The 14,801-nt window shown below is 49.1% G+C and overlaps 1 pseudogene; it reads right to left on the minus strand.

Annotated features, from left to right (window-relative positions):
- The window catches only part of LOC122941895, a 128,427-nt pseudogene that overhangs the window by 105,874 nt on the left and 7,752 nt on the right, over positions 1-14,801 (minus strand).

Consider the following 14,801-nt stretch of genomic DNA (forward strand, 5'->3'; position numbering starts at 1 on the left):
ACCAGAGCTAAGGGTAGCAGGTACGTATGACTCTTTCCATAGTAGAGGCTGCGGACACATGTGAAAAGTTACTTATTCCTGAACAAACCCTTTAATGCTGTCTTCCTGTTCTGTCTACCAGTTTTGGGATGACTGCAGGCATGAAGATACTGTACCTAGTATAAGGGACAGAGGAGAACACAGGAGAGGTGAGAACTGATTATCTATCAACACTAGAACATCCTGCTATCACTGTATATAGTATAAGGACAGGAGAGGTGAGAACTGATTATCTATCACCACTAGAACACCCTGCTTATCACTGTATATAGTATAAGGACAGGAGAGGTGAGAACTGATTATCTATCACCGGTAGATCACCCTGATTATCGCTGCTTATAGTATAAGGACACAGTGGTGTAACTAGAGTTGTAAGGGGCCCAGGGCAAACTTTGGATAGGGTTCCCCCTCCCCATAATAAGTTTGAATAGGTTGTAGTACACTGCCGCTGATCACTACACAAACTCACATCATCTAAACCCTTATAGCTATAAAGCCCCTGTAAGGCCTCCTAGTCCTAGTTATATAGATCTAGTTATAGTGGACCCAACAATAACAATGCCCTGGTTGTGTTCCCAGTATTAAAAATACCTCTGACAGTGTCTTCAGTAATAGTAATACCCCCCATACTTCCCCCAGTCCACAATCCCATCTTCTTTGTCCTCAATAATAATTTAGCACTTTTTCATGAGCCAGGGAGAACTGTGGCCAACTACTACTACTCCTGGCCGGTACTGATACCGCTGCTACCACCCACATTCTAACTCTGGGAGGACGAGGCGTGGGTTTTTCGTTTTGTAGTCTTCCGTTTTCCAGACATTTTATTATGAGGCCTATAAATGAAAAGTCAGGGGTTCTGTACACACAGAATATTAAACGGTACTAGCAAAATTGCAGTGTGTTTTCTGTAATTTAACCACTTAAAGGGACACAGGCCCAATTAGCATATTTAGTTATATATATGTCAGTACAGGTCTTATACAGTCTATTAAAATCATCTAAGTATCCCCCCTGTCCACCTTATAAATACGGAAATATAAAGTTTTATAACCTGCTTGTCCGGTCACCAATCTGCCCAAGGGGCGGCGTTTCATCTGAAAATGCGCCCAGTCAGCCGCTCCCAACTGCCGTTCTGAAGCCCCGCCCAGCTCATCAATATTCACTTCGCTTGGCGGCGGCTACAACTCTCCATGGTCACGATCCTGCGCATGGGCAATCAAATCCTCCTGGCATCGTTCATGTCTAATCTACTGCACCTGCGCCCCGCCGTGGTTAGATCGCGCCTGCGTACACACCATGCCTGTGTCCCCGAGGCCGCTGCAGCCTCTGCCTCATGCGCATGCGCCAGGCACTGTTCATAGCAGCGCTTCAGAGCGCTGCTCACTCACATCTCAAAAGGGGTTAATGATAGGTGCCCATGCGCAGGATCATGACCGTAGAGAGTTGTAGCCGCCGCCCAGCGAAGTGAATATTGATGAGCTGGGCGGGGCTTCAGAACGGCAGTTGGGAGCGGCTGACTGGGCGCATTTTCAGATGAAACGCCGCCCCTTGGGCAGATTGGTGACCGGACAAGCAGGTTATAAAACTTTATATTTCCGTATTTTTAAGGTGGACAGGGGGGATACTTAGATGATTTTAATAGACTGTATAAGACCTGTACTGACATATATATAACTAAATATGCTAATTGGGACTGTCAGTGTCCCTTTAAGGACCACAGGTTTATACCCCCCTAATGACCAGGCCCTTTTTTTACAAATCAAATCGGCACTTCACAACTTTAACGGTTTATTGCTCGGTCATGCAACTTGGCACCCAAATGAATTTTACCTCCTTTTCTTCTCACAAATATTCGATAATAGGCCGCAATTTTCTCAAAAAAAGTGTATTTTTAACTTTCTCTGGTTAAATTGTTCAAATATAATTACATTTTTATACAAGTTTCTGTCAGAATTTATTGTGCTACATGTCTTTGATAAAAAAAACTGCAATAAGTGTATATTTATTGGTTTGCGCAAAAGTTATAGCGTTTACAAACTATTTTACAAAAATGTGAATTTCCGCATTTTGAAGCAGCTCTGACTTTCTGAGCACCTGTCATGTTTCTTGAGGTGCTAGAATGCCAGGATAGTATAAATACCCCCCAAATGACCCCATTTTAGAAAGAAGACATCCCAAAGTATTCGCGGAGGGGCATGGTGAGTTCATGTATGATTTTTTTTTTTCACAAGTTAGCGGAAAATGACACTTTCTGAAAAAATAATAATAAAGTTTCCATTTCTGCTAACGTCTGGCAAAAAAAAAAAAAAAAAAAAAATCTCCCACGGACTCAATATGCCCCTCAGTGAATACCTTGGGGTGTCTACTTTACGAAATGGGGTCATTTGTGGGGTGTGTTTACTGTTCTGGCATTTTGGGCGGGGCAAAATTGTGAGCAACCCTGTAAAGCCTAAAGGTACTCATTGGACTTTTGGCCCCTTTACGCACCTAGGCTTCAAAAAAGTGGTATCGCCGTACTCAGAAGAAGAAGTAGGGCAATGTGTTTTGGGGTGTATTTTTACATATACCCATACTGTGTGTGAGAAATATCTCTGTAAATGACCACTTTTTCAATTTCTTTTATACAAAGTTGTCAATTTACAGAGCTATTTCTCTCACCCAGTATGGGTATATGTAAAAATACACCCCAAAACACATTGCCCTACTTCTTCTGAGTACGGCAATACCACATGTGTGACACTTTTTTGCAGCCTAGGTGCGCAAAGGGGCCCAAATTCCAATGAGTACCTTTAGGATTTCACAGGGCATTTTTATGCATTTGAATTCCAAACTACTTCTCACGCTTTAGGGCCCCTAAAATGCCAGGGCAGTATAAATACCCCACAAGTGACCCAATTTTGGAAAGAAGACACCCCAAGGTATTCCGTGAGGGACATGGCGAGTTCATAGAAGTTTTTTTTTTTTTTGGCACAAGTTAGCGGAAATGATAAGAAAAAATATATATATATATCATTTCCGCTAACTTGTGCCAAAAAAAAAAAAACTTCTATGAACTCGCCATGTCCCTCACGGAATACCTTGGGGTGTCTTCTTTCCAAAATGGGGTCACTTGTGGGGTATTTATACTGCCCTGGCATTTTAGGGGCCCTAAAGCGTGAGAAGAAGTCTGGAATCCAAAGGTCTAAAAATGCCCTCCTAAAAGGTACTCATTGGAATTTGGGCCCCTTTGCGCATCTTGGCCGCAAAAAAGTGTCACACATGTGGTATCGCCGTACTCAGGAGAAGTAGGGCAATGTGTTTTGGGGTGTCTTTTTACATATACCCATACTGTGTGTTATATTTTGTCACAAGTTAGTGGAATATGAGACTTTGTAAGAAAAAATAAATAAAAAATTTCCGCTAACTTGTGCCAAAAAAAATAAATCTTCTATGAACTCGCCATGCCCCTCAAAAGTTAGCTTTTTATAGCGCCGCAGCGATTTTACGGTGTTTTTGCAGTGATCAGAAAAAAAAAATTCTGCCACTGCGGTGGGGCGGACTGAACACAAGTGTGCGCACAAGATCAGGCCTGATCGGGCGAACGCTGCGTTTTTTATAGAGCCTATAGAACATGTCCTATTCTTGTCCGCAATTGGGATAGGGGGTTGAGGAGGGGGGAGCACACTGCACCACCAATGATAATTACCCCTTAATACAGGAGGCGGGTACTGGCAGATCAGCGGCAGTTAACCCCTCAGGTGCCGCACCTGAGGGGTTAACTGCCGCTGATCGCAGCTCCCTGTCAGGGGCAGGGTGCCGCAATGCGATTCTGCTGCCGGCACCCGCCTCCTGTATTATGTGTTAAAGACTGACTGACTACTTTTCCTGGGTCCAGACTAAGTATCAGGCTACACAGAGCGGCGCCCAGCGATGCCCCAGCACTTACTATTAGTCCTGGGCGCCGCTCCGTTCGCCCGCTGTGCCCCATTACTGTCTCCTCTCCTGCTCCATATGCTAATTACTATCAGAGTGATGGGTAGGAGACAGCAGCTTCACTAGTGGGCGTTCCTTCTCCCTGGCTGTAGCGCTGTCCAATCGCAGCGCAGGGAGAAGGAACGCCCACTAGTGAAGCTGATGTCTCCTCCTCATCGCTCCGATAGTAATTAGCATATGGAGCAGGAGAGGAGACAGTAATGGGGCACAGCAGGCGAACGGAGCGGCGCTCAGGAATAATGGTGAGTGCTGGGACATCGCTGGGCGCCGATCTGTGTGGGAACAGTCCTATCATTGGTGGCGCAGTGCGCCCACCCCTCTCTTCTCATTGGTGGCAGAGGCAGCAGCACGGGGAAGGGAGGACAGCTTCCGTCTCCCCTGTGCTGCTGAAAGAACATGAGCGCGCTGATAGCGCATGTTAAGAGATACTAGACTGTGCAGAAGCGCAGCCCAGTATCGAAAAAACGGAAATAGATACCGGGACAAAAGTATCGATTGGGTATCGAAATTTCAATACCCCCCCAACAACCCTAGCTGTAACGGCATCAAACAGGAAGTTTTCATGAAGGGACTCAAGACAAGCAACGCAAGCTGGGGAGCAAACGAGCTGGGTCCCAGCACTAGGGATCAGGTAAGTATGAGTGTATATAAACCCTTTAAGGAGTTAATTTTTTTAAGAAGGTTTCAAACTAGTATTCTATATGAGACACAGAATGGGTTAAAATAAACTTTTCCCACTGCACTCCTTAAAAGGCCAATCACTTGAGAGTCGCCACTGCAACCAGTGACCTCAGCAGGCATCACGTGACAGTGGGCTGGGGACATTTTTATTTTTTACACATTTAGAAAAAAAATATAATAAATATAATAAAGCAGATAAAAAAAAAATATATATAGTTCAGGAGCTTTACTCTTTATTCTCAACACCTCTGCTTGCCTGTCAGTGATCGGAAACCTTTCTTTGCTCTCAGAGGCAGGAAAGATTGCCCATATTCTAGAGCTGCTTGCTGTGTAACTGTGGCTGGACATTCAGTCTGTGAATGTCACCTTGAAGGTTTCTGAGACGGTCTGACCAACTCTCACCGTCACGGGTTCCCCTTTTCTTCTGCTGGAGCGCAATTAAGCCATACAGGCGGACTAGTATAACCCCCACACATGAGCCGAGGCTTAATGCTGGGTACAACAAGTCTGAGTTTATTGGCACACATGCTTACACTTCTACAGAGCACAAAACACCTCCCCCACAGCCTGGGAGATGATTGGGTTACAAACTAAGCCAACCTCCCAACTTCCCCAGGACAGAACAATACAGTATTGTAAAACACTCCTTTGATGTGATTTTCCTGAACAGATGCAGGGTTCCTGGCATTCCAGGGGGAAAGGGATCTCCATTAGGGGGCCGAACAACCCGCCGAAATGAAGTAAATACAAAACAAAAAGGTGCAAACGAATTCATAGTGAAAGGGCTCTTCTTCACAGTTTCTATTCACTGCCAGCCAGCAAAGTTGTGGGAAAGGTAGGAGACGTTCTCTGGCAGCTGAACTAGCCTATGCTTAACCCCTTATAGGTTGCTTTAGGTTAGTTATCCCTCTTTTTAACTACACCACATGTCTTTGGCGCAGAAAAGAGCAGCTAACCGCTTTCTGCCCATCACCCACGTGTCAGTAAGGAGCCGCGCACAGACATAGCCGTCCTTTTCTAGGTCGTGCAGGAGCTCTGTACTGACCTCCCAGAACTGACGGGGTTGCATAGCAGTATATTGATTTATGATGCTATGTAACCCTTACAGTTCTGTAATGTATTGGATAACACTGACAACATTATGTCAGTGTTATCCAGTACACTCCAGACCTCTAAGGGTTACATAGCATCATAAATCAATATAATGCTATGCGACCCGGTTAGTGCTACACAGGCAAGGACGGGGGATCCCACCGACATACTGTGGTGTGAAACCAGCAGAGCCGGTGCTTATACATGTTCTATCAGGGTTTATCGATCTCTGGCTTCTCCCTGTGACCTCATGGGGACCCAGTCCTATAAAACACACGTCTGCAGGCCTAGTGTCATCATCCGTGGGCTGTGCGGGAGCTCTGTGCCTCCCTAGTAGACATTTCTCCAGAAGTTCAGCTCCACAGCACAGATTCAAACTGGAGACGGGAGCCCAAGCCACGGCCACCCTGTATGCCGGGTAGTGTGAGGGGCGCATCTTCACCCAGCAGACGTCTGCAGCGTGTGTCCGCTGGAGGAAGAGCAGAGGAGGGTCTAGGCGCAAATGGCGACAAGACTGCAAAGTGTTGTCGCCATTTTGCAATTCTAAGTCGCATTGGCGACCATTTTGGCCGCTAACTGGAGCATTGTGTATGAATGCATCTCAGCATGTAGAAAATTGCTGGCGAGTTGGCGTTATATGTGCTGATGAAAATAATCCTATACTGCTTTTCCAATGGTTCCCTGGCCCTGGGGGCTTCACTATTGGCCGGGAAAACAAAAGGCCGATGCAGGATTACAATAAAATGTGGCAGGTCCTAGAGCTTCCCCTTAGCACAACCCAAACTCCCCTGATGAAGCCAGTGCCTGGTGAAACATGTAGGGAGGGTTTGCTCATGGGCATCTTTTTTAGACAGGGAACCGCTATTCTACCTCTGGCCCGGGATAGTGCTTGCTAATAGAGTTGAGCGGACACCTGGATGTTCGGGTTCGAGAAGTTCGGCCGAACTTCCCGGAAATGTTCGGGTTCGGGATCCGAACTTCGTCCCGAACCCGAACCCCATTGAAGTCAATGGGGACCCGAACTTTTCGGCACTAAAAAGGCTGTGAAACAGCCCAGGAAAGAGCTAGAAGGCTGCAAAAGGCAGCAACATGTAGGTAAATCCCCTGCAAACAAATGTGGATAGGGAAATGAATAAAAATAAAATAAATAGAAATTAACCAATATCAATTGGAGAGAGGTCCCATAGCAGAGAATCAGGCTTCACGTCAGCCACCACTGCAGCAGTCCATTGGCATATATTTAGGCCCAGGTACCCAGCCAGAGGAGTGAGGTCCCGTAACAGAGAATCTGGCTTTATGTCAGCAGAGAATAAGTCTGCATGTCATAGAAGAGAATCAGGCTTCACGTCACCCAACATTGGAATAGTCCATTGGCATATATTTAGGCCCAGGCACCCAGGCAGAGGAGAGAGGTCCCGTAACAGAGAATCTGGCTTCATGTCAGCAGAGAATCAGTCTGCATGTCATAGCAGAGAATCAGGCTTCACGTCACCCACCACTGCAACAGTCCATTGTCAGATATTTAGGCCCAGCACCCAGGCAGAGGAGAGAGGTCCCGTAACAGAGAATCTGGCTTCATGTCAGCAGAGAATCAGTCTGCATGTCATAGCAGAGAATCAGGCTTCACGTCAGCCAACATTGGAACGTCCATTGGCATATATTTAGGCCCCGGCACCCAGGCAGAGGAGAGAGGTTCCGTAACAGAGGATCTGGCTTCATGTCAGCAGAGAATCAGGCTTCACGTCAGCAAACATTGGAACAGTCCATTGGCATATATTTAGGCCCCGGCACCCAGACAGAGGAGAGGTTCATTCAACTTTGGGTAGCCTCGCAATATAATGGTAAAATGAAAATAAAAAGAGGATTGAATGAGGAAGTGCCCTAGAGTACAATAATATATGGTTAAGGGGAGGTAGTTAATGTCTAATCTGCACAAGGGATGGACAGGTCCTGTGGGATCCATGCCTGGTTCATTTTTATGAACGTCAGCTTGTCCACATTGGCTGTAGACAGGCGGCTGCGTTTGTCTGTAATGACGCCCCCTGCTGTGCTGAATACACGTTCAGACAAAACGCTGGCCGCCGGGCAGGCCAGCACCTCCAAGGCATAAAAGGCTAGCTCTGGCCACGTGGACAATTTAGAGACCCAGAAGTTGAATGGGGCCGAACCATCAGTCAGTACGTGGAGGGGTGTGCACACGTACTGTTCCACCATGTTAGTGAAATGTTGCCTCCTGCTAACACGTTGCGTATCAGGTGGTGGTGCAGTTAGCTGTGGCGTGTTGACAAAACTTTTCCACATCTCTGCCATGCTAACCCTGCCCTCAGAGGAGCTGGCCGTGACACAGCTGCCTTGGCGACCTCTTGCTCCTCCTCTGCCTTGGGCTTCCACTTGTTCCCCTGTGACATTTGGGAATGCTCTAAGTAGCACGTCTACCAACGTGCGCTTGTACTCGCGCATCTTCCCATCACGCTCCAGTGCAGGAAGTAAGGTGGGCACATTGTCTTTGTAGCGTGGATCCAGCAGGGTGGCAACCCAGTAGTCCGCACACGTTAAAATGTGGGCAACTCTGCTGTCGTTGCGCAGGCACTGCAGCATGTAGTCGCTCATGTGTGCCAGGCTGTCCAGGGGTAAGGACAAGCTGTCCTCTGTGGGAGGCGTATCGTCATCGTCCTGCCTTTCCCCCCAGCCACGCACCAGTGATGGACCCGAGCTGCGTTGGGTGCCACCCCGCTGTGACCATGCTTCATCCTCATCCTCCTCCACCTCCTCCTCATCCTCCTTGTCCTCCAGTAGTGGGCCCTGGCTGACCACATTTGTACCTGGCCTTTGCTGTTGCAAAAACCTCCCTCTGAGTCACTTCGAAGAGACTGGCCTGAAAGTGCTAAAAATGACCCCTCTTCCTCCTCCTCCTCCTCCTCCTGGGCCACCTCCTCTTCCATCATCGCCCTTAGTGTTTTCTCAAGGAGACATAGAAGTGGTATTGTAACGCTGATAACGGCGTCATCGCCACTGGCCATGTTGGTGGAGTACTCGAAACAGCGCAACAGGGCACACAGGTCTCGCATGGAGGCCCAGTCATTGGTGGTGAAGTGGTGCTGTTCCATAGTGCGACTGACCCGTGCGTGCTGCAGCTGAAACTCCACTATGGCCTGCTGCTGCTCGCACAGTCTGTCCAGCATGTGCAAGGTGGAGTTCCACCTGGTGGGCACGTCGCATATGAGGCGGTGAGCGGGAAGGCCGAAGTTACGCTGTAGCGCAGACAGGCGAGCAGCGGCAGGATGTGAACGCCGGAAGCGCGAACAGACGGCCCGCACTTTATGCAGCAGCTCTGACATGTCGGGGTAGTTGTGAATGAACTTCTGCACCACCAAATTCAGCACATGCGCCAAACAAGGGATGTGCGTCAAACCGGCTAGTCCCAGAGCTGCAACGAGATTTCGCCCATTATCACACACCACCAGGCCGGGCTTGAGGCTCACCGGCAGCAACCACTCGTCGGTCTGTTGTTCTATACCCCGCCACAACTCCTGTGCGGTGTGGGGCCTGTCCCCCAAACATATGAGTTTCAGAATGGCCTGCTGACGTTTACCCCGGGCTGTGCTGAAGTTGGTGGTGAAGGTGTGTGGCTGACTGGATGAGCAGGTGGAAGAAGAGGAGGAGGAAGCTGACTAGGAGGAGGAGGCAACAGGAGGCAAAGAATGTTGCCCTGCGATCCTTGGCGGCGGAAGGACGTGCGCCAAACAGCTCTCCGCCTGGGGCCCAGCTGCCACTACATTTACCCAGTGTGCAGTTAGGGAGATATAGCGTCCCTGGCCGTGCTTACTGGTCCACGTATCTGTGGTTAGGTGGACCTTGCCACAGATGGCGTTGCGCAGTGCACACTTGATTTTATCAGATACTTGGTTGTGCAGGGAGAGCTCGGCTCTCTTGGAGAAGTAGTGCCGGCTAGGAACAACATACTGTGGGACAGCAAGCGACATAAGCTGTTTGAAGCTGTCTGTGTCCACCAGCCTGAATGACAGCATTTCATAGGCCAGTAGTTTAGAAATGCTGGCATTCAGGGCCCGGGATCGAGGGTGGCTAGGTGGGAATTTACGCTTTCTCTCAAATGTTTGTGAGATGGAGAGCTGAACGCTGGCGTGTGACATGGTTGAGATGCTTGGTGACGGAGGTGGTGGTGTTGGTGGTACATCCCCTGTTTGCTGGGCGGCAGGTGCCAACGTTCTTCCAGAGGCGGAGGAAGAGGCCGAGGCGGCAGCAGCAGAAGAGGCCGAGGCGGCGGCAGCAGCAGAAGAGGCCGAGGCGGCAGCAGCAGAAGAGGTAGCAGGGGGAGCCTGAGCAGGGGCGGGCTGGGCCGGGGGGCAGGGAGGCAATTGCCCCCCAGGCCGCCCTAAATAAACGGCCGCTGGGCCACCCGTCTAAAAAAAAAATAATATATATTTTTTTTATTCTTCAGGGCCGGACCGCCGATCACCACAGGCGGCGCGGCCCTGGATGTAATTGCGGCCGTGCTGTGGGGCAGGGGAGGGAGAGGCGTGTCCCTCCCCTGTTCTTCTGATAGGCTGCAGGCACTAATGCCTGCAGCCTATCAGAGGCCGGCTCAGGCAGCGCGATGACGTCATTATCATCGCGACGCCTGAGCCGGCAGCACACACACACACAGCAGGGACACAGGCCGGCATCGCTGCTGATGGAGGTAAGTATTTATTATTTTTTTCTTCTTTGCGGGGGGCTGGCACAATGGGGGGGGGGGGGGGGGTGAGATATGGCACTATGAGGAGGAAATCTGGCACTATGGGGGGCACTATAGGGGGAGCTGGCACTATGGGGGGCACTATAGGGGGAGCTGGCACTATGGGGGGAGCTGGCACTATGGGGGGCACTATAGGGGGAGCTGGCACTATAGGGGGCACTATAGGGGGAGCTGGCACTATGGGGGGCACTATAGGGGGAGCTGGCACTATGGGGGGCACTATAGGGGGATCTGGCACTATGGGGGCACTATGGGGAAGTGGGGGCTCTAAAGGGGCCTTTTGTATTGGAACATTATGGGGGGCACTATGGCATTTGGTGGCACTAAGGGGGCATTTTTTACTGGTACATTGTCGGGGAGAGGAGCACTATAGGGGCATCTGCTGGGGGCACTAAGGGGCATTTTTTTACTGGCATATTATGGGGACACTAAGGGGGAGAGGAGCAGTATGAGGGCATTTACTGGGGCACTATATAGGGGTATTTTATACTGGCATACATTTTGGGGACATTAGCTCAACTGCGGGCACTAAGCGGGGGTATTTCATGTACTGTCATATTATAGGGAAAATTAGTACTACTAGGGGGTATTATGGGGAGCTTTACTACTACTAGGGGCTATGAAGAACATGATTACTAGGGCACTATAGGGGCATTATTACTACTAAGTGTGCTCTGGCAGAGAATTATTTCTATTGGTGGGATTTTGGGGAGCACTGTTACTTTGGGGGCACCCTGGCATAGTATTAGCTTAGCACAATTATTTTTGGGGGACATTATCTTTATACTATTAGTGTCTGGGCGCAGTTAATTTTTAGAGCACTGTGTGCCAATAATTGTTTAAGGGGGCACTATCTGTGTGGTAGTAGTATTTCCAGGCGCACTGTTTCTGCAGTATAGTATTGGGGGCATAGCGGGTACAGTATTGGGGGCACTATCTGTGTGGTAGTAGTATTTCCAGGGGGACTGTTTCTGCAGTATAGTATTGGGGGTGGCAGGAAACTAATGTCTGTTTCTCAATCTCTGCAGAGAAGGGAGATGGCAGAAAAATCATCATGGCGGTCTGGTCTGAATGGAGAAGATGAGGAAAGAGAACGTCTACAACAAAGGTGACATCACTGGATGTAAGAGGTATGTGGCGCTATGTAGGAGAAGAGATGCTCCGGCTCCTCTACCTGACATCTGCAGAAGGAGGATTCAGAACTGGGTGAGGATGACGAAAGGGGGCAGCAGGCCACGGGCGGGTGGCAGATGGTGGGGGGAACCACAGGCCTTGAGCAGGATCAGGGTAGGGAGGAGAGCGGAGGAGCTTCCTGGCTGTAGCTTGTTATATAAGCAGGCAGTGCAGCCAGGACGGCCTCCCCTCTCCGTATGATGTGTAGAGACAGGCCGCAACTATAGAATGTCAGCTGTAAAGTGTGTGTTGGGAGTGGCCTATTATATGTAGGAGGGGCTTTTAATGATGGGCGGGGCAAAAAATGGGCCACTTGACTAGATTTGCCCCCCAGGACTAAGGCTGCCAGTCCTTCCCTGAGCCTGAGTGAGTTCCTTGTTTTTAAGGTGTTTACTCCACTGCAGTTCATGCTTTGCATGCAGGTGCCTGGTCATGCAGGTTGTGCTAAGGTTCAGAACGTTAATGCCTCGCTTCAGGCTCTGATGGCACAGCGTGCAAACCACTCGGGTCTTGTCGTCAGCACATTGTTTGAAGAAGTGCCATGCCAGGGAACTTCTTGAAGCTGCCTTTGGGGTGCTCGGTCCCAGATGGCGGCGGTCAGTAGCAGGCGGAGTCTCTTGGCGGCGGGTGTTCTGCTTTTGCCCACTGCTCCCTCTTTTGCTACGCTGTTGGCTCGGTCTCACCACTGCCTCTTCCTCTGAACGGTGAAAGTCAGTGGCACGACCTTCATTCCATGTGGGGTCTAGGACCTCATCGTCCCCTGCATCGTCTTCCACCCAGTCTTGATCCCTGACCTCCTGTTCAGTCTGCACACTGCAGAAAGACGCAGCAGTTGGCACCTGTGTTTCGTCATCATCAGAGACGTGCTGAGGTGGTATTCCCATGTCCTCATCATCAGGAAACATAAGTGGTTGTGCGTCAGTGCATTCTATGTCTTTCACCGCTGGGGAAGGGCTAGGTGGATGCCCTTGGGAAACCCTGCCAGCGGAGTCTTCAAACAGCATAAGAGACTGCTGCATAACTTGAGGCTCAGACAGTTTCCCTGGTATGCATGGGGGTGATGTGACAGACTGATGGGCTTGGTTTTCAGGCGCCATCTGTGCGCTTTCTGCAGAAGACTGGGTGGGAGATAATGTGAACGTGCTGGATCCACTGTCGGCCACCCAATTGACTAATGCCTGTACCTGCTCAGGCCTTACCATCCTTAGAACGGCATTGGGCCCCACCAAATATCGCTGTAAATTATGGCGGCTACTGGGACCTGAGGTAGTTGGTACACTAGGACGTGTGGCTGTGTCCTCTCCCAGCACCAGAGGGTCCACTAACACCACCACGACCATGCCCACGTCCTTTACTAGATGTTTTCCTCATTGTTATCGTTCACCACAACAACAAAAATATTATTTGACCCAATGTATTGAATTCAAATTCAGGCCTTTTTTTAAAGACAACTAACACTATCTGGCTATCTATTTAGGTTCCGTATTACACTAATACAGGCACAGCAGTAACCACAGATTTAGCTGGATATAAATTTGGGGCCTAGTATTTAGGCGCTGGGTGACAGGTATAGGTTTACTGACAGAATTAGACTTGGAAATGCACTGTAGCGTGTGTGTGAAGGTATTCAGAATGACCCTATGTGCACCTTGAATCTGATATACCCTTTTAGGGAGAGATTTAAAAGAGCTCTGATACAGCAGAAACCACTAAATTAGGAAATTGCTAAATTGGGAATTGTATTTCAACCCAGAACAAAAAATGTGCTTTGACGGACACTAAATAACTTGACCAGCCACAGCAGTAACGACAGATTTAGCTGGATATAAATTTGAGGCCTATTATTTAGGCGCTGGGTGACAGGTATACGTTTACTGACAGAATTAGACTGGGATATGGCCAAAAAATAACCACACTATTGATGGTTAAATGCACTTGGTGTGACAGCTTGACCAACCACACTATTGAGGGTTAAATGCACTTGGTGACAGGCTCAGCTTGCCCCTGATGTAGTATATGGCCAAAAAATAACCAGACTATTGATGGTTAAATGCACTTGGTGTGACAGCTTGACCCTGATGTAGGATTTAGCCAAAAAACAACCACACCATTGAGGGTTAAATGCACTTGGTGGCAGCTTGTGCTGGCGCACCACAAGACACAAAATGGCCGCCGATCACCCCAGAAAAAAGTGACAGAAAAACGCTCTGGGCAGCCTAAAAACAGTGAGCAATTCAATAGCAGCAGTTCAATCATCCACAGCTGCAGATCGATCTCTGAATTAAGTCTTTTGGAGGAGTTAATCACTGCCTAATCTCGCCCTAACGTCGCGGCTGCAACCTCTCCCTACACTGATCAGAGCAGAGTGACGTGCGGCGCTACGTGACTCCAGCTTAAATAGAGGCTGGGTCACATGGTGCTCTGGCCAATCACAGCCATGCCAATAGTAGGCATGGCTGTGACGGCTTCTTGGGGCAAGTAGTATGACGCTTGTTGATTGGCTGCTTTGCAGCCTTTCAAAAAGCGCCAAGAAAGCGACGAACACCGAACCCGAACCCGGACTTTTACAAAAATGTCCGGGTTCGGGTCCGTGTCACGGACACCCCAAAATTCGGTACGAACCCGAACTATACAGTTCGGGTTCGCTCATCCCTACTTGCTAACAAACAGACCACAGAATCTACCTCCTGATGGAAGTGTGTGTGCGGGCAACTTTAGAAAACTGCTGGGGAGCTAGAATAACCGTATTTTTCGCTTTATACGATGTAACTGATGATAGGACGCACCTAGGTTTTTAAAGGAGGAAATTAAAAAAAGATAATATTTTGAACTAAATGGTGTGATTTTGGTGGGTTTTGAACTAATAGGGGATCTGTGGAGGGCAGTGTTATAGGGGGATCTGTGGAGGGCAGTGTTATAGGGGGATCTGTGGAGGGCAGTGTTATAGGGGGATCTGTGGAGAGCAGTGTTATAGGGGGATCTGTGGAGGGCAGTGTTATAGGGGGATCTGTGGAGGGCAGTGTTATAGGGGGATCTGTGGAGGACAGTGTTATAGGGGGGGGGTTCTGTGGAGGACAGTGTTATAGGG

Source organism: Bufo gargarizans, chromosome 6 (assembly GCF_014858855.1).
Source record: "Bufo gargarizans isolate SCDJY-AF-19 chromosome 6, ASM1485885v1, whole genome shotgun sequence".
Taxonomy (NCBI): domain Eukaryota; kingdom Metazoa; phylum Chordata; class Amphibia; order Anura; family Bufonidae; genus Bufo; species Bufo gargarizans.